The 25674-nt window shown below is 43.4% G+C and overlaps 1 protein-coding gene across 3 annotated transcripts in view; it reads right to left on the bottom strand.

The window, feature by feature from the left end:
• The window catches only part of LOC129711830 (disabled homolog 2-interacting protein-like), a 625376-nt gene that overhangs the window by 487667 nt on the left and 112035 nt on the right, over positions 1-25674 (bottom strand). Inside the window, exon 1 of one of the 3 annotated variants that reach the window (XM_055659775.1) lies at positions 5501-5795. The exons of the other annotated variants lie outside the window; for them this stretch is intronic. The gene's annotated coding sequence lies outside the window, so the exon portion shown is untranslated. Of the gene's footprint in view, positions 1-5500; positions 5796-25674 lie in introns of those variants that run through there. 3 annotated transcript variants of the gene reach the window in all.

The following is a 25674-nucleotide window of genomic DNA, read 5'->3' as shown; positions in this document are numbered from 1 at the left end:
ATGGTCATGTTACAGTTCAATAACTTTGGAGATTTCCAATCACATTACAGGAAAGATAGGATTGCAAAGTGCAGAGGAAACTTGGGGAAGAGCCAAGACAGGAAAGCTGGAGCTACGAGGAAAAATTGCATTTGGGTTATTTGAAAAAGGCTGAGGGGAGACTTAATTGTGGCATTTAAAATTATGAGGAAGGACCCATTTCCTTTAGCAAACAGGCCAAAAGTCAAGGGTCAGAGAGGTAAATCCATTGGGAGAAGAATTAGAGGAAAATTTAAAAAATCTCTGAGGGTCTGGAATTCACAGCCTAAAAAGACAATTAGAAACAGAAACCCTCATTATATTTAATAAGTACTTCAAGAGATGCAATCTACAGCGCAGTGGATCTTACACTATAAAAGTGGGGAATTGAGAAACAAGGAACTCCAAATGCAGGTTTACAAGAGCAAAATGTTCTTTGCTCTTTTGAACATTGAAATCCAAGTGCACGGTGCTTCATTTGCTACAAAATGTTTATTTTACTCCACACATCAATATAATCCCAGTAAATAAATATTAGATTATAAAGACACATTTGTTTTTAATTTACTCTCCAGGTGAAATGGACATGATATATTACACATGGGTTGCAAACAGCTAATTACGCCAAGTTCCAGGCAATGATTATCTCCAATGAAACTCAAAACAAATTACCCTCAACATTCAATGATATTACCAACATTTCCACAAATTCAAATGAAGCAGCCACAAAAACCAGATCAGAGAGTGGGTATCTTGCAGACAGCCCTCGCCTCATGTCAAAATTCCATTACAAGATACAGGAGATAATGGAATACCCTATATTTATCCAGATAAATGCAGCTTCAATAAAATTCAAACAGCTTAATGTGGATACAAAGAATTGCAGAATCTGGTTTACGGAAAAAGATAAAGTGCTGGAGAAACTCAGCAGGTCAAGAAGCATCCCTAAAAAACATGGATAGAAGAAAATTCCAAACTTGAAAAGATACCTATGCATGTTCTTCAGATGTGCTGCCTGACCCATTGAATTACACCAGTGCTTTATCTTTTTTCTCAGTTTAAACCCATCCACTCCAATAATTTGGCCCCATCATCGTCCCAAAACATTCACGTTCTCCTCCGCTGACTAGCATACTGCAGTCTTGCGCAACTACTACAAGATGCATTGTATTCTATACAAATTAGTTATCACTTTTGAATCTCTTACCTTTGTTTACTAGTTTCTACTCCATGCCATTTCAAGATCGGCATACTTGTTTGTGACATTGCTTGCTTCATCCTTTCACCTCTCAGGTCTAATATTCAAGTTTCTATTGTTTGGTATTTTCACTGGATTTCTGTGCAACGAATCCTCTTCCTACTGTCCCATCGGGAATCTATCATCTTGAATTGCTTCATTACCAAAAAATGCATCTCCAAAATTTTCCTCCATCCTCAGTTTTAAGCACATTACCTCATCAATTACAAAGTGCTGACTGGTCCGCTGAGTTACTCCAGTACTTTGCATCTTTTTGGTAAAAGGGCTTCTGCAGTTAATTGCTGAAAGATAAATTAATCTAGACAAAGATAATGAATGGGTCCCTAAACGTTTTGATACCAACATTACTATCAAAGATTTTCATGCTCCCTGTAATCCTCCTAGAAAAAAAAGTTAAATGCTGCATGCAATTGACAAACGGATCATATAGCTTTTTTTGCTTGCCTATATCATCTCAACATCCCAATGAAATTACCTCAAATTCATTGTCATCGTTCTATTACTAACAGCAGTTCAAACACAGTGATTTGGACAACTTTCTTTGCAAAACCCACCTAAACTAAACAACAAGCCCATACTAGACAATTAAAACCATAATTAAATTTGTATACCAATGCCACAACTTGAGAGTCAAAACAGCTAATTCAGGAAAGCCACAATGTTTCTATGCTTAAAAAATATCTATCCATCGGAGCTTTATGAAACATTTTCATTATAAAATTAAATGTTGATACGTGAACAAATCATATGGAAGCAATTAAACCATTCTGCATTTCTGGTATTCTCTTACAAGCATAAACGCATGATCTGAAATCTTAAAATAATCAATGGTGTCATAGCTTGGATAATCTGGGTGTGGATTGTGAGAGCTCTGTACAAGAATAAATCTGAACACACCACACTACTTGTCGTTGTCCAAGTTCCTACTGTCAAATATCATATGTTTTGAACTATTACTTTACTTTGTATTCACTATACCTTTCAAACCCACCTCTGTTGCTGTCACATCTTGTATGATTTAAATCTACCCCCCTCATGCGACTCATCCCGTGACCAGTCTTTGACACAGAAGAGACACACCAGCTCTTCAGTTTACCTTGCCCCTGCCAACCAAGTTAAAATTTGGGGTTTGTCCAATATGCCTGCATTCTCACCTTAAGCTGATTTTATCCATTCCCTTCATGATTATCTTCATCTCAGCCTCAGCTCAGCCTCCCACACTCAAACAAAGTATCTCAGCCTATCCAACCTCTCAATATAAATCAAACCTGCAGGTCCTGATAACATCCTGATGAATCTCTTCTGCACCATTTCCAATGTAATGTGATCCTTCATATAGCTGGGCAACCAGAAGTGTATGTAGTACTCCAAGATGGCCTGTCCAACTGAATAGCAATTTTTAGAGAACCATACTCCTGTATGCCCAGATAGGGCCATGAGCCACAGGAGCATAATTAGGCCATTCAGGCTCAACTTTGCTCCGCAACTCGCTTATGGCTGATCTCTTTTTCTCACTCAATCGCAGAGAGGTTTTTTCTTCTCAACAATTAGATCTCAAGATCTCACCGTTGTTGAACTTTCTTCAGGGCTCTATCATTTCCTGTTCAAGTCCTGCCCTCGTTTGACATACCAAAGTACAATGCCTCACACTTGTCAGAGCTAAATTCTATTTGCCATTCCTTGGCCCTGCTTCCCAACATATCAAGATCCTGTTGTAAACTTAGATATCCTTCCTCATTGTTCACTATACCACTAATTTTGGTTTCATCTGCAAATTTACTAACAATGGTAAGCACACTATCATCCTACTGGTTTATGTATATAACAAACAACAGTGATCGCAGCACAGACACCAGTGGCACTCCATGGTCACTTCCAATCATAAAAATTACCCTCCTCAACCACTCTTTGAAACCTTCGTCCAAGCCAATTTTGAATACAATATGCTAGCTCATCTTGGATTCCATGCATCAAACCTTCCAGACTAGCCTACCATAGAGGGACCTTGTTAAAGTCCATATAAACAATATCCACTGACTGCCCTAAATTCCCTTGGTGACCCCAGCCTACTTAACCTCTCCCTATAGCTCAGACCCTCTAGCCCTGGCAACATTCTCATAAATCTTCTCTGTACCCTTTCTAGCTTGACAACATCTTGAACACAACAAGAACTGAACACGATAGTCTAAATGTGGCCTCACCAACATCTTATACAACTGCAACACGACCTCCCAACTTCTATACTCAATACTCTGGCTGATGAAAGGCAATGTGCCAAATGCCTTTTTGACCACCCAATCTACGTGCTACTCAACCTTCAAGGAACCTTGCACCTGCACTCCTAGATCCCACTGCTCTATAACACTCCCCAGAGCCCTAACCTTCGCTGTGCAGGTCCTGCCAATGCTAGATTTCTCAAAATCCAACACCTCACATTTCTCTGTATTAAATTCTATCAACCATTCCTCAGCCCATCTGGTCAATTGATCAAGATCCTGCTGCAATTTTTTACAACCATCTTCACAATAGGCAAAACCACCCACTTTTGTATAAAACAATCTTATAATAGCGATACAAGCCTGAGGCCAGGGTGGCCTACTTACATGTCAAATTCATATCTCTGTATGAGCATGCAATGAAATCAGATGCTTGTTGAATCACTCTCCACCCACAGCAAAAAAAGTGCAAAGTGCTGAACAGCTTTTAATTACAATGGAGTATCCAGCATGAGTCACTGCTTTTGATAGTGGCGAGGAAGAGATTGGAAGCAAATGTGAGTGGTGTGTGTGGGGGGGGGGGGTGAATGGATATTGAAAAAGACAAAACTAAATTTCATACGCATTTACAACATTGATACAGTGGAACCATGTGTTACTGCTACATATTATGTTCAATCTACATGCTCAGATGGATGGCAATGTGATAAGATTTTCTACCAGCAGATTTTATGACATATTCAACAAAAGCAAAACATGTTTCCATTTTAATTCATCATAACTATAATCACAAAGTAATTTCTCCAGTTATAAAAAAGGTATTCAAGTGCAGATGTTAAAATGCAAAGCATGTTACTTCGACTAATACCAAAAAACATTTTAAGTTGAATTTCTGAATGAAATTCAATTGGTAAATGCCCCATTCTCAATCCAATATTTTTTTTAAATTATATTAAAACATCAGTTAGTAGATTTGTACAGTCAATTCTCATTGAGGATTGGCAAATAAACGAGCCTGAAGAAGGGCTCGACTAGAAACGTAATCTATTCCTTTTCTCCAGAGACGCTGACAGACTCGCTGAGTTACTCCAACTTTTTGTATCTATCTTAGGAAAACATGCAGGTCATATTAATCCAGACCACTCTCTCACATCTCGCATTAGACTTCTGCAAGAGCAGACCTCAGAACATATCATTAGCCATTCTTGGAGGTGGCAGCCAAAAAAGGTACAATATAAATTAGCAATCACAGTGCATTCAGATTGTTCAATAATCATTATGCTGATGTAATTGGACATTTTTCAAACGTTACATTTGTAGCTGGGTGATTAATTAAAAATGTTACAGATTCAGATAATTTTCAAATAAGGATCGATCATCTTTGAAAGCTTGATATGCTCATAATAGTGCATTACGATAACCGCAACTTCCTAAAAATCTTATCGTTTACAGTTATAGAGTATGCATAGTGTTCTCAGGCCACACAGCTATTCAGCAACCCATAAAAGTTTGTAAGTGCAAGTGTGAATGTTGAAATTAACATGTGAAAGAGGGTTAATAAATCTGACTTTCTCGTCTTCTTCCAAGTTATACCCCCAACAGTTATAAGGAATAATTTGTATTTTCAGCCCTTTGAAAATCAACATATTTACATGACTACAAAACCACAGTGAAATCTGGTATATCTTAATTCTGATTGCACTGAAATAACTGTATAAGTAGTAACTCAAGGATTTTTCAGTTAGCCCCAAACAAAATGTGAAGCTTATGTGAGCAATCTTAGAAAATTATTCCATCATTTATAAATAAAAAGATCCAAAATTATACAACATTTTCAGAAATAAAATGTGTCTCAAGTAATTTCATACAGATCGGTAAAAAAAACTAGAAGCAGTACAACTGTTTTACAAATCAGCAAATAATTGTTGAAGGAACAAGCACTCTCACATACTCTAAATATGAGAGTTCATGTTTTATTTTAAGGTACTTGTCTGAACTAATACCCTACCTTTAACCGATTAACCAGGCATGAACCAGTGCCCAAGATCGTTGTAGTTCTTTTCTTATATCAGAGGCCAAAAGCAACAAGTTGTCATCCTTTCGCAATTTCCTTCTTTCAATTTCATTTAAAACATTGGAGAATTCCAAGTAACATATAAATTGATCACAGAAAAAGGAACAGATAAAACTTAAGAAATGCAAAGTTTACAAACACCCAAGTTAAAGCAGAAGTGGCTGCCTGGTCTTTAGCCTAAAGCCTGCACAGACAGCTGCACACTGGCTGCAACCCCCTACAGCAGATGGTGTTCGCACATTCTCTACAAGCTGAATTCCTCTGTGGCAGCCAATCATCAAGGGTTTTTCAGGACGCTGCACTCAATAGCCTAGCGTCTTACAGACAACGTTACAGCTTTTACCATAACAAGATGAATAAGCTGTCGACAATGGGATAGCATGCAGACCAGCATCTATTCCAGACAAAAGTGAGACAAGCTTTTAAGATGGAGTATCTATAATAGAATAAACACCTGCCCAAGGAATAATTATACACAAAAAAACCTTCACCTGAACTTCAAAACATTTTAATCAAGCAATGCACTCCTGTTTAAATTTTTTTGGGGAAAAAAAATAAGATGCTGAAAATGTGGTAAAAATCTACTTAAAAACAAATCAAAAACTGAAACTGTAAGATGCCTCGAGCACATTATTTTTTGTTAAAAACATGTCAAACAAGTAATTTCAACGAGATATATCCCACATTGATAGTGTTAATTGGCACTATTAAGTCACAACATCCAACATCAGAATTTGAAGTTAGTTTAGAAATAACCTTGGGATCAAAATTAGTTTTATTAATGTTTCAAAGATATCAATAAAATTAAATACTTTGATTTAAAAAAATACCTAAAATGCTCATCAAAATGAAGCTATTGTTTCGTTGAAGAATTCAGTGATTAAAACTAATTTTATTTATTAGAGTAGATTACAATATTTAATTAGAGGAAAAGCAAATGTCCACTCAAAGTTAGTATTGCCTTTAGTTAATCTTGCACATATCTTGGGAGTTTGCTGCTGCTCCGGAGTCTGCTTTGCAAAATGTTGGTTGCTGGGGGCTCCACATTCAATAAAACGTGGCCTGATACATACAATATAAAACTCCTTCCATGTACACACTTCCTACTGCTCACTAAACCTATTCCACTAACAATGAAGATATAGCATGTGGCACTACAGCACATTGTAAATTAGGAGCAGGCATGTTTAGCAAATCAATAAACAGCAAATAGCCGTGTGTTCTAGTTCTCACGTGCACCTGCAGAACATAAAATCAGGTTATCAACCAAATTGTCAAAAGATCTAAGCAGTACAAATATAAAGAATAATCTGAGCCAAATAGATCTTACCAATGATTTCGATCTTTTTCTTTGCCATCAAGCACAATGCTCTAAACATCAGTTGTCTCCAAATATCATAATTTTCTTCATAGAGTCAAGCAGCATGGAAACAGGCCCTTCGGCACAACTTGCCCACACTGACCAACATGTCCCATTAAAACTAGTCCCACCTGCCTGTGTTTGGCCCATATCCCTCTAAATCAATCCTAAAGTGCCTGTCCAATGTTTCTTAAACATTGCAATAGTACCTGCCTCAACTACCTCCTTCAGTAGCAAGTTCCATACACCTACCATCCCTTGCGTAAAAAAGTTACCCCTCAGGTTTCTATTTAATCTTCCCCCCTCACCTTAAGCCTATGTCCTCTGGCTCTCGATTACCCTGCTCTGGGTAAGAGACTCTGTGCTCTTAACCAATCTATTTCTCCCATGCTTTTGTACACCTCTATAAGATCACCCGTCATCCTCCCGTGCTCCAAGGAATAGAGTCCTAGTCTGGTCAATGTCTCCTTATAGCTTAGGCCCTGGAGTCTTGCAACATCCTCGTAAATCTTCTCCGTACCGTTTCCAGCTTGTACTTCTGTACATTACAATTCCCATCACTCAGGTTTGCAGGGACTCATATCTTTAAATTATGACAAAAGGTCAAGTTAGTTTTTTCCAACTTAATGCAGAGTACTTAAAGGGAAATATTTTTCTAATACTGATTCTTCATTTTAGTTCTATCTGTGACGGATATGGTATTCATATTTTTAATAGTAAAAGGAATGCTCCCAAATCTACTGCACAATTGCATTGCTTTGAAGTCTCTCTGAATCATAGATTTTCTGGCAGCAACCGATTCTCAGGAAATCTTAATTTGGCAATTATTTCACTAAATATGCATAAATACATCTGATACACATTAACAAAAATCACAAGATCTTCATATTAAAAAAACTCAGATGGATGATTACCTGCTATTATTTAATTAACATTTTTGCAGATGGATCAATGCTACCTGCACTATCCAAGGCTGGAACACCAAAGATTAAGATAGCATCTTGATCTATGGCCAGTCAATAGACGTTAGTACAGTATAGTATCCAAATTAGCATAATCAAAGAAACATAGAAACATAGAACATAGAAAATTGGTGCACAAGTAGGCCATTCGGCCCTTCGAGCCTGCACTGCCATTCAATATGATCATGGCTGATCATCCAACTCAGTATCCTGTACCTGCCTTCTCTCCATACGCCCTGATCGCTTTAGCCACAAGGGCCACATCTAACGCCCTTAAATATAGCCAATGAACTGGCCTCAACTACCTTCTGTGGCAGAGAATTCCACAGATTCACCACTCTCTGTGTGAAAAATGTTTTTATCATCTCGGTCCTAAAAGACTTCCCCCTTATCCTTAAACTGTGACCCCTTGGTCTGGACTTCCCCAACATCGGGAACAATCTTCCTGCATCTAGCCTGTCCAACCCCTTAAGAATTTTGTAAGTTTCTATAAGATCTCCCCTCATTCTTCGAAATTCTAGCGAGTACAAGCCGAGTCTATCCAGTCTTTCTTCATATGAAAGTCCTGCCATCCTAGGAATCAGTCTGATGAACCTTCTCTGTGCTCCCTCTATAGCAAGAATGTCTTACCTCAGATTAGGAGACCAAAACTGTACGCAATACTCCAGGTGTGGTCTCACCAAGACCCTGTACAACTGCAGTAGAACCTCCCTGCTCCTATACTCAAATCCTTTTGCTATGAAAGCTAACATACCCATTCGCTTTCTTCACTGCCTGCTGCACCTGCATGCCCACTTTCAATGACTAGTGTACCATGACACCCAGGTCTCGTTGCATCTCTCCTTTTCCTAATCAGCCACCATTCAGATAATAGTTTACTTTCCTGTTTTTGCCCCAAAGAAAGTCACGGTTGATGTGACTTCCCTTGTAATCAAGGCCTGCCAAGGCACATATACTAAACTGGACTCTTAAAAAGGGGCACAAGACTGGAGATGGTACCTCTTAAATAAACCTTTAATTATGGAGCAGGCCAGATAACACCTCAAGGTCAATTCCAATTCCAACTTGAAGCCTTCCTTGAGAAAGTGCCAGACACAGTGTGCCAGCTGCAAACTAAAGTTGGTGTAAAATCTTGTCTGATACATCACGGTCACGGTAGCGCAGCGGTAGAGTTGCTGCCTTGCAGCAAATGCAGCACCAGAGACCCGGGTTCGATCCAGACTACGGGTACTGTCTGTACGAAGTTTGTACAATCTCCCCGTAATCTACGTGGGTTCTCTCCCAGATCTTCGGTTCCTTCCACACTCCAAAGACATACAGGTTTGTAGGTTAATTGGCTTGATAAATGTGAAAATTGTAGGATAGTGTTAATGTGTGGGGATCGCTGGTCAGCACGGATCCAGTGGGCCGAAGGGCCTGTTTTCCGCGCTGGGTCTCTATACTAAACTAATTTCATAGTTTAACTGAAACTTATTTTACACAGTATTCTCAGTAGATACATATTCTCAAGGAGACATTCATTTTTTATTGAAACCATGATCTGTATTTACTCATTTTTTCAAACACAACTTTTGTGGACGGTATGTCTTTTAATTAAATATGAAAGTCATGTGAGATAATTGCAGTGCAGCCAGTGGTAAATACTTTCCATGGCATATGGTTACATTTAGTTTGTTCACCAGTTAAAAACTTGTATCTCCATTGATTCTTTACCAGCAGACAAATGATAACTGAAGCACAAACTTCTGCATTTCAATCAATTATCCTACTTTCCATCTACTTGTTAGCCTTTCACCCCAAGAATCTATTGTTGCCCTGAAAATATTCAAAGACTTCCCCTACTAACCTTAAAGTAAACGATTTAATCTTCATCTTAAATTGGTGACATTTTTTAAACAGCAAATTCCTAGATCGGATTCATCCACAGGAGGAAACGTCCTCTCCATATCCCTCAGGATCTTCAGTTTCAAATCAATAGCCCTCACTCTTCTAAACTCCAGCACATCCAAGCCCAACCAATCTAACTTTTCCTCAAAACGAGCTGTCCACTCCAGTGATTATCCAATAAACATTTATGGACCAATTCCTACATATTAGCATGGCTTCTAAAGATAATCTCTCATTTCTGACATAGATTCATCAACAACTCTGATAATCAGGGACACTCAGAGCCAGAGTAGCAAATATTTTGGACGTGTAGATGTTAGTCATTAAAACATATTTTACTGTTCTGCATTTCCCTCCGCAACTGGATACTCAATTTCCTCATCAACAGAACATAACCAGTACGAGTAAGCAGCAATACTTTCTGTTTAAGAAGGCACTGCAGATGCTGGAAAATCGAAGGTAGACAAAAGTGCCAGAGAAACTCAGCGGTTGCAGCAGCATCTATGGAGCAAAGGAAATACGCAACGTTTCGGGCCGAAACATTGCCTGTTTCCTTCGCTCCATAGATGCTGCTGCACTCGCTGAGTTTCTCCAGCACTTTTGTCTACCTTCGATTTTCCAATGGTCGCAATGGTCTGGACAGTATCCTAGCTAATGGTTGGACCATTCAGAAGCTTAATAACAGGGGAAGAAGCTGTTCCTCAGTCCGCTGGTGTGCGGTTTCAATCTGTATCTCCTGCCTGATGGGAACAGGAAGGAGGAATGACCATCGTAGGAAAGGTCTTTGGGGCGGCACGGTGGCGCGGAGTTAGAGTTGCTGCATTACAGCGCCAGAGACTCGGGTTCGATCCCGACTACGGGTACTGTCTTTACGGAGTTTTTACGCTCCCCCGTGACCGTGTGGGGGGTTTGCTCCCACACTCCAAGACTTACAGGTTTGTAGGTTATTTGGATTTGGTAAAGATTGTAAATTATGTAGGATAGGATAGTGTGCGGGTGATCACTGGCCGGTGCAGACTCGGTTGGCTGAAGGGCCTATTTCTGTATCGCTGTACCGCGCTGTATCTCTAAACTAAACTAATTAAGTTGGCTGCTTCGAAGTGTAAATGGAGTCAATAGTGGTGAGTCTGGTTTTTATGGTAGACTCGGCTACATCGACAACTATCTGCAATTTCTTGCTTTCTTGAGCAGAGCTATTCCCAAACCAAACTGTGATGCAACCCAGCAATATGCTTTCAACAATGCATCTGTAGAAGTTTGTAAGAATCGTTGGAGACCTGCCAAATTCCCTCATTCTCCTGAGAAAACAGTGGCTTTGGTGTGTCTTCTTGGCTGTCAATTCAATGTGGTTGTTCCACATCAATATTGGTCAGATATACGACACGGAACTTGAGGGTTTCAATCATTTCAGCACCTTAGATGTGGAGCTCATGGTCAGTTGAAAGTGCACATGATCCTGGCGAGTGGAAGAACTGGATCCTTGGTGAGGCCAAGGGGAGCACAGGCAAGTAGAAGAGAACATGAGAAAGGAGCCCTGGCAAGTCAGAAAGGAAAACAGCAAATATTAATCTGGTAAGCCAAATGCCAAACCAACAAGATTTTTGAATGGAGACACAGGAACTACAGATGCTGCTTTACAAAAAAAGTCACTGGGCAGATCAGGCAGCATCTCTGGAGAATATGGATAGGTGACATATTGGGTAGCAGATTATGTGTTTTATTGCAACTGAGGCATAGCCTCCCTAGCTTTGCATTCAATTCCCTAAGCCTAAGGTAGTAAACTTTATTACTTAAAAATAAACAATCAGATAAAATAAAACCATGACCCAAATGTATTTGGGCTGATATAAATGTATCACAGGATAGAATGTTTAATCTGAAACTCTAACAGCAGAATTTTGGAAAAAAGTCAGCAAATTACTTGGAAAACAAAGCAATAAGCAGTTAACATGCAGGTTTGCAAACATCAGTTATCATGCATCATGAAATAAATGTACTGAGCATTTTGGACAACCTAATGGAACCAAGGATCTACTTTAATAGTGCAGCAGCCCAACCATTCAACTGACCTTGTTTAATATCAACATTTCAAAACAGTGGAACTTATATTTGCATCTTGTAGCAGCAATGCATTTGCCCCTTCTCCAGTGACGAACTTCCATTTGTCAGGTTTGCTATTTGGGCTCATTTGCACAATAATACTCGATTACACATTAATAAGAGGGAGATAAAGATCTTTCTATCAACTTTTAAACACCAAACACCTAAATCAATAAAATACCATTTCAGATCATGGATCTTTTGCATAATATTCCATAAGCACCAGAAAACAATAATTATTTCCATATTTAACTTTTACTATCCAGTCAGTACAAGCATCAAGTCAAACATGCAAGTTGTGACATGGCAGAAAATATTGCTCATTGCTTCTCAGCCCCATCCATTCCAGAATTATAAAATGTATGCAAAAAGCTGTTATCAGGCAACTGAACCATCCTCCCACCAACTAGAGAGTGGTTCTGACCAACCATGTACCTCATAGTAGACCCTCAGACTATCATTGAATCAGGCTTTTCGTAACTTTTTCTTGCATCAAACGTTATTCCCTTTATCAACCAACCAATCTCCATTTACTAATACTCGCCACCGCCTAGTCTTTAGCTGGTCCTTACCCTCAACAACTTTTCGTTTGAGTCCTCCCATTTCCTTCAAATCCAAGGCATAGCTATGGGCCCCAGCTATGCATGCCTCTTTGTAGGGTACGTCGAACAACCCCAGTTCGAGGCGTACCGTGGCCCTATCCCCGAACTCTACCTTCACTACATTGACGGCTGCATTGGTGTTACCTGCTGCACCCATGCAGAACTCACTGGCTTCATCTATTTCATCAAAAATCTCCACCCGGCACTCAAATTCACCTGGACCATTTCCAACATCTCCCTACCATTTCTAGATCTCACCATCTCCATCACAGGCAACAGACTACTGACTGACATCTACTACAAACCTACTGACTCCCATAGCGGTCTGGACTACACTTCTTCCCACCCTGCTTCCTGTAAAGACTTTATCCCCTACTCCCAATTCCTCTGTCTACGCCGCATCTGCACCCAGGATGAGGTGTTCCAGAGCAGGACATCGGAGATGTCCTCATTCTTTAGGGAACGGGGCTTTCCCTCTTCTATTGTAGATGAGGCTCTCACCAGAGTCCACTCTATATTCCGCAGCTTTGCTCTTACTCCCCATCTACTCGTAACAAGGACAGAGTCCTTCTTGTCCTCACCTTCCACCCCATCAGCCGTCGTATACAACATAAAATCTTCCGACATTTTCGCCACCTCCAACGGGATCCTACAACTGGTCATATCCTTCCCATCTCCTCCTCTTTCTGCTTTCTGCAGAGACCATTCCCTCCGTAACTCCCTGGTCAATTTGTTCCTTCCCACCCAAACCACCACCTCCCCGCGTACTTTCCCTTGCAACCGCAGGAAATGCTATACTTGTCGGTTTACCTCCCCCCTCAACTCCATCCAAGGTACCAAGCAGTCTTTCCAGGTGAGGCAGATGTTCACCTGCACCTCTTCCAACCTCATCTACTGCATCCGCTGTTCCAGGTGTCAACTTCTCTACATCGGCTAGACCAAGCGCAGGCTCGGCAATCGCTTCGCCCAACACCTCTGCTCAGTTCGCACTAACCAACCTGATCTCCCGGTTGCCCAGTACTTTAACTCCCCCTCCCATTCCAAATCTGACCTTTCTGTCCTGGGCCTCCTCCATTGCCAGAGTGAGGCACAACGCATATTGGAGGAACAACACCTCATATTTCGCTTAGGTAGTTTACACCCCAGCGGTATGAACATTGATTTCTCTAATTTCAGAAGTCCTTGCTTTCTCCCTCCTTCCCCTCCCCCTTCCCAGCTCCCCCACAAGCCTACTATGTCCGCCTGTTCCTTTCTTTTTCCCGCCCCCCCCACCAGACATCAGTCTGAATAAGGGTCGTGAACCGAAACGTCGCCTATTTCTTCTCTCCATAAATGCTGCCTCACCCGCTGAGTTCCTCCAGCATTTTTGTCTGCCTTCCCCTATCCTGTATATTTACACTGTGGGCGGCTTGATTGCAATTATGTATAGTTTTTTCACTGACTCGATAGCACACAAAAAAGCTTTTCACTGTACCTCAGTACACGCGACAATAAACAAAAAATCATGTTAGTGCCACATGATCCTTTTAGACCACTATCTCCACACATTCCTAAGTAAACCTTTGGCACTCCAAATGTAGAATTGTATCTTGAAACTCTACGTGATCCTAGTCAGAGGGTGGTGAATCTGTGGAAATTATTGCCACAGACGGCTGTGGAGGCCAAGTCAATGGATATTAGTTAACGTGGAGATTGACAGATTCTAGATGAACAAGGGTGTCAGGAGTTACGGAAAGAAGGCAGGAGAATGGGGTTGATAAGGAAAGATAGATTAGTCATGATGGAATGGCGGAGTAGATTTGATGGGCGAATGGTCTAATTCTGCTCCTATGATAAAATAGTTGCTACCATTCAGTGCTGTCGCAGACTTTAAGTTTTTAATATCTATTTTCTGTAGAATTATTTAGCTTTTTGTACAAATTGAGCAAAGCAACCGTATTTTCTTCCTTTAGACGCTTGGGGGGAAAATGTCATTTATTCGGATGACATCACTGACCATTTTAAACATGGCAGTTATTGAAAGCGAATAAAACCAACAAAATTCCATTATACGAATCATCCCATACCGTTGCCTCATGCATTATCAGCAATTTATCAATTCAAGTTTATTCGTCATGTTTTTCTGTGGTATTCATGATCCGTTAATGACTGCAGACCATTAACAGAGATAGCAGCCTGATGTATAAGCTGTTAAAATACATTGATCCATATAGCAGCTACATTTATTTAAATAAAGAGGAGTGATGTATTGTCCCTTGCCAAGTATTAAGTCGTGTTTATATTTTGAGAATTGTGTTCTTTTAAATATTTTCTTGAATTGGAAAAATGATGACCACCAAACATTCATTGCCAACTGTTCAAAGATTGTTTGCTCGTGGATGGGGTCAGTTCTATCTTGCCTCCCACCTCTCCACTTTCTTGCATTAAGAGCATAAAGTCCTCCTGGATTGAAGTGGCAGTTACCAGAAAGTCGATGCAGACCAATCTGCAAAAGGCAGGATTTCTACAAGCCATTTAGATCAATGGTCATCGTGGGCAACTAACCGGTGACTGTAAGTTAAGCCCTTGTGCTGTTCCCCCTAAACCTAGCCAAAGTGTTTTTGTACACTATATATAACTACAAGCTGAAAAACTTTGCCAAAATAAATATGTCTAATTTTCCAGTTCCTGCTGATACAATCTAATCTCAACTAATATATTACAAAGAGGAACAAGGAAAACCAAAATATAAACCGGGTCCCCTGTTCCACAAAAAAGATTACTGATCACAGATTGCTTTTAATTGTGTATTTTGCATTGATGAGAACCTTTAACCACAACATTGTTTCCTGCTATAGCTGATTTTTGTTCAGGAAACTTTATAAATTCAATATTTTTTGATGTACTGGGGCAGATTTTTCTGTGACTTGTTTAATAGTACACACTGTTATTTAGACAGAGTAGATTCAATAAAAGGATATACGCTGACATCCAGATGCTATAGTCCAGGATGTGTCTGCTTTACAAATTCTGAAATTGTTGAGGTAATTAATCAGTTCACAACTTGAATAGAGTCGATGCATCCAGAGTTTTTTGTACTGATGCCTTGGAAACATTTTGCTGCAAGTGTAATCATTCCATTCTTACCTCATTAATATTACATTCATCTCAATCATAGATACACAATCTCTGTCACTGAAAGTTAATTTTATCAAATTTGAAGACTTATTTCTCAAGTTGAAAAAAGTCTCAGTTACATCCCTTAATTAAAAACTCTTTCCTTCTGTATTACGTTGTGCCTAATTCAGAAATTAATGAAATATTGCAGTTAAATTTTCCTTTTCAGACATTCACTGTGTTGCTTCAAACTGATACAGCATGTTCAGAGGTACTGGGTGTTCTGTTTAAGATCCTGTGGTGTTTAAATGTATGGTTGACAGGGAGATCTTATTCAAAAGCTCATTAAAAAGCTTTTGGAAAGTGCAAGTCTGATAGACAGTGTTTTTCATTAACAGCAAAATCCAACCAATTATGCTTGATACTTCCAATTTTTTTTTTGTCCAGGACTGCATAGCCTGAAAATTCCATAATTTCAAAATAGCAGCCGTAAAGCGTATTTTCAGGAATCAACAAACATGGGCACTATAGCAAAACAGCACCACACAAAATTGGTTATAAATCTACTTATCTTTCACATAGCGGCTCCAACTTGTTAATGCAGTTTCTTCAGCATATTAAAGCAGATCATCAAAAATAAGAAATATATTTCAGAGCTGATGACCAAAAGAGAATCAATGAAGTGGGCAGCACTATATTTGCAAACCTACATTTTAAGGATTACATTTTAAAAATAGCAGAGAAACTTCAAGTGGAAATTTTTAAAGGGCACTTGTATGGCTGAAAATCACAAGCAGATCAACCAATGTGAACTACCATTCCAAATTCATTCCAGATCCAAGAAACAGGTAAAACATGATCATTCAACCCATGATCTGCGTAAGCAACATGCTCAAAACGTACATCTTGGACATGGCAAAACAATAAAATGTACCCTGCACAATCCAGATTCAAGTTTAATCCATTTTAAATGGTGAATTTCCACATGACCTTAATTAAAAAAAGATGAAATATCCATTTCCCCAATTTATAATCCATGTTTTTAGTCAGAGATACATAGGAGGGAAAACAACATTTTCTGTATCAAGTGCTGTATCAATATCTACTTTTTTTCTTTAACTATGCATATCTCTCCTAAATGTTTGTAATAAATCAATTTCACATCTCCCATTGATTGCACGTGACAAGTGTACAAAAACTCAGTATTGATAAATAATTTTATCAAGCACAAAAGGGCACAAGATTGAATATTTGAATAGGGATCAACAACATTAAGGGTTAAGGGTTGCACAATGGAGCAACGGTAGAGTTGTTGCCTTACAGCACCAGAGACCCATATACGATCCCGACTACGGGCATTGTCTGTACGGAAGTCTGTTTGTATATTCGCTACTGTGTCCGCGTGGGTTTTCTCCGGGTACTCCAGTTTCTTCCCACATTCCAAAGACGTGCAGGTATGTATGTTAATTGCTTTCTGGAAATTGCCCCTAGTGTGTGGGATAGAGCAAGTATTTGGGATGACCACTGCTCGGCATGGACTTGGTGGGCTGAAGGGCTTGTTTCCACATTGCATCTCTAAATTAAAGTAAAACTAAATATCAGAAGATATACACAAAAAGCTGGAATAACTCAGCGGGACAGGCAACATCTCTGGAGAGAAAGAATGGGTGATGTTTCGGGATGAGATCCTTCTTCAGACTGATTAGGGATAAGGGAAACGAGAGATATAGACGGTGATGTGGAGAGATAAAGAACAATGAATGAAAGATATGCAATAAAGTAGCAATGATAAAGGAAACAGGCCATTGTAAGATGTTTGTAGGGTGAAAATGAGAAGCTGGTGCAACTAGGGTGGGGGAGGGATAGAGAGAGAGGGAATGCCCGCGCTACCTGGTGAGAGAAATCAATATTCATATCATTGGGCTGTAAGTTGCCCAAGCAAAATATGAGATGCTGTTCCTCCAATTTACATTTAGCCTCTCTCTGACAGTGGAGGAGACCGAGGACAGAAAGGTCTGTGTAGGAATGGGAAGGAGAATTAAAGTGTCCAGCAACCGGGAGATCAGGTTGGTTCACGCGTGTTGAGCGAAGGTGTTCCGCGAAACGATCGCCCAGTCTGCGTTTGGTCTCGTCGATGTATAAGAGTCCACATCTCAAACAACGGATACAGTAGATGAGGTTGGAGAAGGTGCAAGTGAACCTCTGCCTAACCTGAAAGGACTGTCGGGAACCCTGGACAGAGCCGAGGAGGTATAACGACAGGTGTTGCATCTTCCCCTGCGGTTGCAGGGGAAGGTACCTGGGGAGGGGGTGGTTTGGGTGGGGTGGGATGAGTTAACCAGGGAGTTGCGGAGGGAACAATCTCTGCGGAAGGCGGAAAGGGATGGAGATGGGAAAATGTGGCTAGTGGTGGGATCCCGTTGGAGGTTGCGGAAATTTTGGAGGATTATGTGTTGTATGTGGTGGCTGATGGGGTGGAAGATAAGGACCAGGGGGACTCTGTCTCTGTTGCGGCTAGGGGGAGTGGGGGCAAGGCGGAGCTGTTGAGTACCGAGGAGACACGAGTGAGAGCCTCATCTATGATGGGAGAGGGGAACCCCTGTGCCCTAAAGAATGAGGACATCTCGGATGTTCTAGTATGGAACACCTCATCTTGGACGCAGATGTGGCGTAGATGGAGGAATTGGGAGTAGGGAAGTCTTTGTAGGAAGAAGTGCAGTCAAGATAGTTGTGGGAGTCAGTGGGTTTGCAATATACGTCAATCAATAGTTTATTTCCTGTGATGGAGACTGTGAGTTCAAGAAAGGGGAGGGAGGTGTCGGAGATGGTCCAAGTAAATTTGAGTGCAGGATGAAAATTGGTGGTGAAGTTGATGGTCCATGAGTTCTGCATGGATGCAGGAGGTAGCACCGATGCAGTCATCAATGTAACAGAGATACAGTTCGGGGATAGGGCCAGTGTACGCCTGGAACAGTGATTGTTCAACGTACCCTACAAAGAGTGAGGCATAGTTTGAGCCCATGATGATGCCCATAGCTACGCCTTGCACTTGGAGGAAGTGGGAGGAGTCAAAGGAGAAGTTGTTGAGGGTGATGACTAGCGGAGTAGAGTGTTAGTAGAGGGAAATTGGATGGTTCTACAGTCGAGGAAAAAACGGAGGGCTTTAAGGCCTTCCTGGTGGGGGATGGAGGTGCAGAGTGACTGAACGTCCATAGTAAAGATGAGGGAGTGGGGGCTCGGAAAATGGAAGTCATTAAAGAGACGAAGGGCATGCGAGGTGTCTTGGACATAGGTCGGGAGAGATTGGACCGGGGGGTGGGGGGTTGGGATGGAGTGGAGGTACGTGGAAAACCGTTCCATGGGGCAGGAGCAGGCAGAAACAATGGGTCTGCAAGGATTTGGGGGATTTTGGGGAGAAGGAAAAAACAGGCTGTGTGGGGCTGGGAAACAATAAGGTTGGAGACTGTGGAAGGCAGGCAGCCAGAAGTGATGAAATCAGTAATGGTGTTTGAGACAAAGGCCTGGTGCTCGTCTGTAGGATCATGGTTCAAGGATAAGTAGGACGAGGTGTCTGAGCGTTGTCGCCTGGCCTCAGCCCGGTGAGGTCAGCAGGCCAGACACCCACGGCACCTTCCTTGTTGGCGGGTTTGATTATAATGTCAGGGATGCTGCAGAGTGAGTGGAGGGCTGTACGTTCAGAGAGGGTGAGGTTGGAGTACGAAAGGGAAGTTGAGACAGTTGATGTCACACCGGTAGTTGGAAATAAAGAGGTCTAGAGAGGGTAGAAGTTCATTCTGGGGAGTCTAAGAGGAGGGGGACTGGTGGAGACAGGAGAAGAGGTCGTCGCTGGGTGATGAGGACTCCTTCCCATAGAAAAAGGCATGGAGACGACGGAAGAAAATCTCTATGTCGTGGCGGACCCGGAACTCGTTGAGGTGGGGGCAGAGGGGAATGAAGGTGAGGCCTCTGTTGAGGTCAGACCGTTCCTTATCAAAAAGGGGGAGGTCAGGGGGGATGGTGAAGACACAACAAAGGTGGGGTTGGGGTCAGAGGAGGGTCGGGGAGTGGACAAAGGCTGAGGCGAGATCTGGTGGGGGAGGATGGTGGATGTTCAGAGCTGAGGGGGGACGTGAGGACTATTATATGGGTGGGGTGTGGTCAGGATACCTGGTTAAAAGAGGGGGAAGGGGAAGACCCATCACTACTGAGGTTCCTGGTAGGAGGGGGGGGGGGGGGGGGGAAGAGCAGAGTCAGACCATGTGGTGTGGGGGTTTGCATCGTGGAGGCTGTGGAACCGGTGCTGAGCCTGGAACTCAGCTCCGGCCCGCTGGTGGGCGGTGGAGAGGCAAGGGTCGGCGGAGTTGCTGGTGAAGGCCCGTGGTGGGCTGGAGTAGAGATACGGGTCGGCAGCAGCATCGGTGGCCCCGGGGAGAGTGAAGGTCAGCGGCAGCGGCAGTGGTGGCCCCAGGGATGTGGCAGCCGTGGCAGTTTTGTGGTCCGGGCCTGGGTTCGGCCGGGAAGACGGTGAAGGTCGGTGAGGCGGTGAATGTTGGTGCTGCTCCTCTTGGTGGCAATCTCAGTCTCGTGGTGTTTGGGCAGGCGACACAGTCTAGCGTGGAGCCCCGGGCCTGAGGGCGGTCGAGTCGAGGAGTGTCGGTGATGGGACTGGTCTGGAAGTGGGAATGCTTGTGATACTTGGTAGAGTCCAGGGCGGCGAGGAAGCATTTGTTGAGGGTGTGGATCTGGCGTTGAATGAAGTACAGTTGTGGACCATTGCAGATCTGGGTGAGACAGGCCAATAGCTGCGGGAGAGTCAGAGCGAGGGCCTGCTGGTGTCGGCACGTCACAGCCAGTGTAAAACGCAGGGCACGGAATGAGTACTGTTGCGAAAAGCGGCAGATCGACTGTCAGTACCTGAAATCCGGGTTGGATCCAAACTGAGATGTCTGGAACTGGAGCTGGAAACCACAAGGTAGAAGATGGAGGCGCAGGCAAGCACCGAGAAAACACATGTGGCTGTGGTAGCGAGTCTGGGTTAAAACATGGTCGTAGAGTCAGAGTGCAGGAGGAATCAGAGGGGGAGAAGCCAGAGAGGATGTTGCAAAACTCTCGTCGGATAGAAGAGAACTTCTTCAAAGTAGACATATCTTGAGGAGATTTTGCAGTGGAGCAGACAAAATGTGTATGAAGGAACTGCAGATGCTGGTTTAAGCCAAAGATAGACACAAAAAGCTAGAGTAACTCAGCTGGCCAGGCAGCATCTCTCGAGAGAAGGAATGGGTGACGTTTTGGGTCGAGAACCTTCTCCAGACTGGTTAGGGATAAGGGAAAAAAAAATAAACATCACTGTCTTCACCCAACCTCAAATCAATATAAAAACTTGATTGCTTGTAACACAATCAAGAAAAAAAAGACAGACCATGTAATACAAATTCAGGAGAAGGAAACTCCTTCTCAACCTCTCCGTTCTCACCGCATGGCAACGGAGGCGTTTGCCTGACCGTAGCAGCTGGAACAGTCCGTTGCAGGGGTGGAAGGGGTCTCTCATGATTTTGTTTGCTCTGGAGTTGCACCTCCTGTTGTATAGTTCCTGCAGGGGGGTGAGTGAAGTTCCCATAGTGCGTTCGGCCGAACGCACTACTCTCTGCAGAGCCTTTTTGTCCTTGGCAGAGCAATTCCCAAACCAGATGGTAATGTTCCCGGACAAGATGCTTTCCACCGCCGCTGCGTAGAAGCACTGGAGGATCCTCGGAGACACTCTGAATTTCCTCAATTGCCTGAGGTGGTAAAGGCGCTGCCTTGCCTTACTCACGAGTGCTGAGGCGTGTGATGCCCATGTCATATCCTCAGAGATGTGAACTACCAGATATTTAAAACAGTTCACCCTATCCACAGGATCCCCATTTATCATCAATGGAGTGTACGTCCTCGGATGATGTGCCCTCCTAAAGTCCATGATCAGCTCCTTCGTTTTTTTGATGTTCAAGAGGAGGCTGTTATCCTGGCACCAGAGTGCTAGATCAGCCACCTCCTCCCGGTAGGCCTTCTCATCGTTGTCTGAGATCAGGCCCACCACCACAGTGTCATCAGCAAACTTAATTATTGAATTGGAGCTGAACCTAGCCACACAGTCATGTGTGTACAGGGAGTACAATAGGGGGCTGAGGACGCAACCCTGGGGCGATCCTGTGCTCAGGGTGAGGGACTCCGATGTATTCCCTCCCATCTTGACTACCTGGGGCCTGGCGGTGAGAAAGTCCAGGACCCAGGCACACAGGGAGGTGTTGAGCCCCAATTCCATTAGCTTCCCAGCCAGTCTGGTGGGGACTATCGTGTTGAAGGCTGAACTGTAGTCTATGAACAGCATCCTCACGTAGCCCACCTTCTGGCTGTCCAGATGGGAGAGAGCGGTGTGCAAGACCTGGGAGACCGCATCGTCCGTGGATCTGTTCGGACGGTATGCGAACTGCAACGGGTCCATGTTCCGAGGGAGGAAGGCGCAGATGTGTTTCTTCACCAGCCTCTCAAAGCATTTCATGACTACCGAGGTAAGGGCCACCGGACGGTAGTCATTCAGACAGGCTGGGGAGGCATTTTTTGGTACCGGTACAATGATGGATTTTTTGAAGCAGGCAGGGACCACGGACTTGTCCAGGGAGAGGTTGAATAATGTAGTGAGCACTGGAGCTAGCTGCGTAGCACAGGACTTGAGTACTCGCCCCGAGATGCCATCGGGGCCTGTAGCTTTTCTCGTGTTCACCCATGTCAGTGCCCTCCTCACGTCGTGCTCGGACAGCGAGAATGTGTGCACATTCCTCCCTTCAGCTTCGGTAGCCAGCCCGCTGGCGGTATTGTCGATAGTCGGCAGACCTGGAGTGGTGTTGCCCCTCTCGAAACGAGCGTAAAAGGAGTTCAGGTCGTCAGCTAGGGAGGTGCCGGCACATGCGGATGAGGGAGGGGTGTAGTAGGTTACAATCCGTAGCCCCTGCCACAGGCTGCTGGTGTCCTGCTGCGCCATCTGTAACTCCATCTTGTCCTTGTACCTTCTCTTTGCGTCCTTCACCGCCCTTCGCAGTCGGTAGGACTCTGCCTTGTAGACGTCCATGTTTCCTGATGCCAGGCCCGAGTTGTAGGCAGCGGTGCGAGCATTCAGGGCCACACAAATGGACCTGTCTACCCAGGGTTTTTGGTTCGGAAAGGTGCTTACCCTTACCGTGGGGACGATGTTGTCGGATGAGTTTGTTGATCTTATTGTTGTCCACAGCCTTCACCCTGCTGCCGCAGCATACAGCAGCGAAGAAGATGGTGCTGGCTACCACCGATTGGTAGAACATCTGCAGCATCTTACTGTAGATGAAGGAACGGAGCCTTCTCTAAAAGTACAGCCTGCTCTGTCCCTTCTTGTACAGGGCCTCAGCGTTCCTGGACCAGTCTAGTTTACTGTCCAGGTACAAAGGTATTTGTATTCCTTGGTAAACTGCACAACCGCACCATTGATGGAGACAGGGAACAGGGTGTTCCTCTTCTCCTAAAGTCCACCAACTCCTTAGCCTTGTCGGTGTGGAGCTGCAGGTGATTCAGCCCACACCACTCAACAAAGTTGTTGACTACACCTCTGTATTCAGCGTCCCTCCCCTCACTGATGAGGCCCACAACTGCAGAGTCATCTGATAACTTCTGCCAGTGGCAGGAAGTGAAGTTATATGTGAAAACTGAAGTGTAGATGGTGAACAGAAAGGGAGAGAGGACCATCCCCTGTGGGGCCCCTTGTGTTACTCACCACCATGTCCGAGACACAGTTCCGTAGCCTGACATATTGTGGTCATCCAGTCAGGTAGTTGGTGATCCAAGACACCAACGGAGCATCCACCTGCATCTTCGTCTGTTTGTTCCCTAGCAGTGCAGGCGGGATCATGTTGAAAGCACTGGGGAAGTCAAAAAACATGATTCTCACAATGCTTCCCGGCTTATCCAGGTGAACATAGGAACGATGGAGCAGGTGGATGATGGCGTCCTCAACCCCCATCTTTGTTGGGAAATGAACTGCAGGGGGTCCAGGTAAGGGTTAACCAGGGGTCACAGTTGAGTGAGCACCAGCCACTCCAGGGACTTTGTGATGTGTGAAGTCAGCGTCACCGGTCTGTAGTCATTGGAGGAGCTGGGACACGTCCTCTTTGGTACAGGAAGCAGGCAGGATGTCTTCCACATCACAGGCATTCTCTCCAGGCTCAGGCTCAGGTTGAAGATATGCTGGAGTACTCCACACAACTGGCTGGCACATGCCTTGAGAACCCTAAGGCTGACACCGTCGAGACTCATAGCATTACCTGGGCGTGTCTGCTCAGCTCCTTCCTCACCTGCTCAGCCCTGATGGTCAGGTGCGACAAAGAAAGGGCAGAAGAAGTAGACCAGGGGATTGAGGGGGAGAGTCTGTCGGGAACCAGGGGGGAGGGTGGCTCCATCCATCAAAACTGTTCAAAATGCCAGTTGATATAGACACAACTCATCAATGGGGTGGCCCGAACAGCAAAAGGTGTTTTATTCCTTGCCAGCCCACTGCCTACCAGTTCAAAAAGTGAAGAATATTTCAGGTTAATATTCCACTTAATGATTTAGATGAAGGGATTCAAAGTAACATTAGCAAATTTGCATATGAGACAAAGCTGGATGGCAGTGTGAACTGTGAGGAGGATGCTATGAGAATGCAGGGTGACTTGGACAGGTTGGGTGAGTGGGCAGATGCATGGCAGATACAGTTTAATGTGCATAAATGTGAGGTTATCTGCTTTGGCAGCAAAAACAGGAAGGCAGATTATTATCTAAAAGGTGTCAAGTTGGGAAAAGAGGAAGTACGACGGGATCTGGGTGTCCTTGTTCATCAGTCAATAAAAGTAAGCATGCAGGTACAGCAGGCAGTGAAGAAAGCACATGGCATGTTGTCCTTCATAACAAGAGGAGTTGAGTATAGGAGCAAAGAGGTCCTTCTGCAGATGTACAGGTCCCTAGTGAGACCACACCTGGAGCATTGTGTGCAGTTTTGGTCCCCTAATCTGAGGAAGGACATTCTTGCTATTGAGGGAGAGCAGCGTAGTTTCACAAGGTTAATTCCCGGGACGGCGGGACAGTCATATGCTGAGAGAATGGAGCAGCTGGGCTTGTATACTCTGGAATTTAGAAGGATGAGAGGGAATCTTATTGAAGCATATAAGATTATTAAGGGCTTGGACACGCGAGAAGCAGGAAACATTTTCTCAATATTGGGGGAGTCGAGAACCAGGGGCCTCAGTGTAAGAATAAGAGGTAAGCCATTTAGAATGGAGATGAGGAAACACTTTTTCACACAGAGAGTTGTGAGTCTGGGAATTCTCTGCCTATCCAGTTCTCTGGATACTTTCTAGAGAGAGATGGATAGGGCTTTTAAAGATAGCGGAGTCAGGGGATATGGGGAGAAGGCAGGAACGGGGTACTGATTGGGGATGATCAGCCATGATCTTATTGAATGGCGGTGCTGACTGGAAGGGCCGAATGGTCTACTCCTGCACCTATTGTCTACTGTCTATTGTTAGTGATTAGTCAAAGTAAATTCCCGATTCATTTTCCTATCAGCAGTGGTCACACCAGCAAGTTGGCTGCACTCCCCAATGATATTCTCCATTGTCCTTGAGAATTTGTCTCGCTTAATCATTTCCCTGACCACAGAACTTCATTCTGACACCATACTTAAACTATACCACTTCTCCAGATCTTCACCGCATGCCTTGATTATTTCTATTCTTCAATCCAAGATTCATATTGCACGTATGTTTATTCCAGACCCTCTCTGCACATTCTCGCCATTTTGCTCCCCACATCAGCAAGCATCTCCTTCCGCTTTAGCCGGAGACAGAAAAGGAATGGCTTAATGCACCATTTGGCCAGAAACCACCATGTAAAGTCGGCATTTTGCTGGTTTTACTGCATATTATTGCTTGGGCATCTTGTCTAGTGGAACAATAGGACCCTTGAGACTTCACAAAATTTGCAATGTCTATTGTATTGCATGAAAACAGAATGACAAATTTCTTGGCAATAGCATTTTGCTAATTTGTGTTGTTAACTGGT

This window comes from Leucoraja erinacea, chromosome 31 (assembly GCF_028641065.1).
Source record: "Leucoraja erinacea ecotype New England chromosome 31, Leri_hhj_1, whole genome shotgun sequence".
Taxonomy (NCBI): Eukaryota; Metazoa; Chordata; class Chondrichthyes; order Rajiformes; family Rajidae; genus Leucoraja; species Leucoraja erinaceus.
This window is presented reverse-complemented; position numbering and strand designations above follow the sequence as displayed.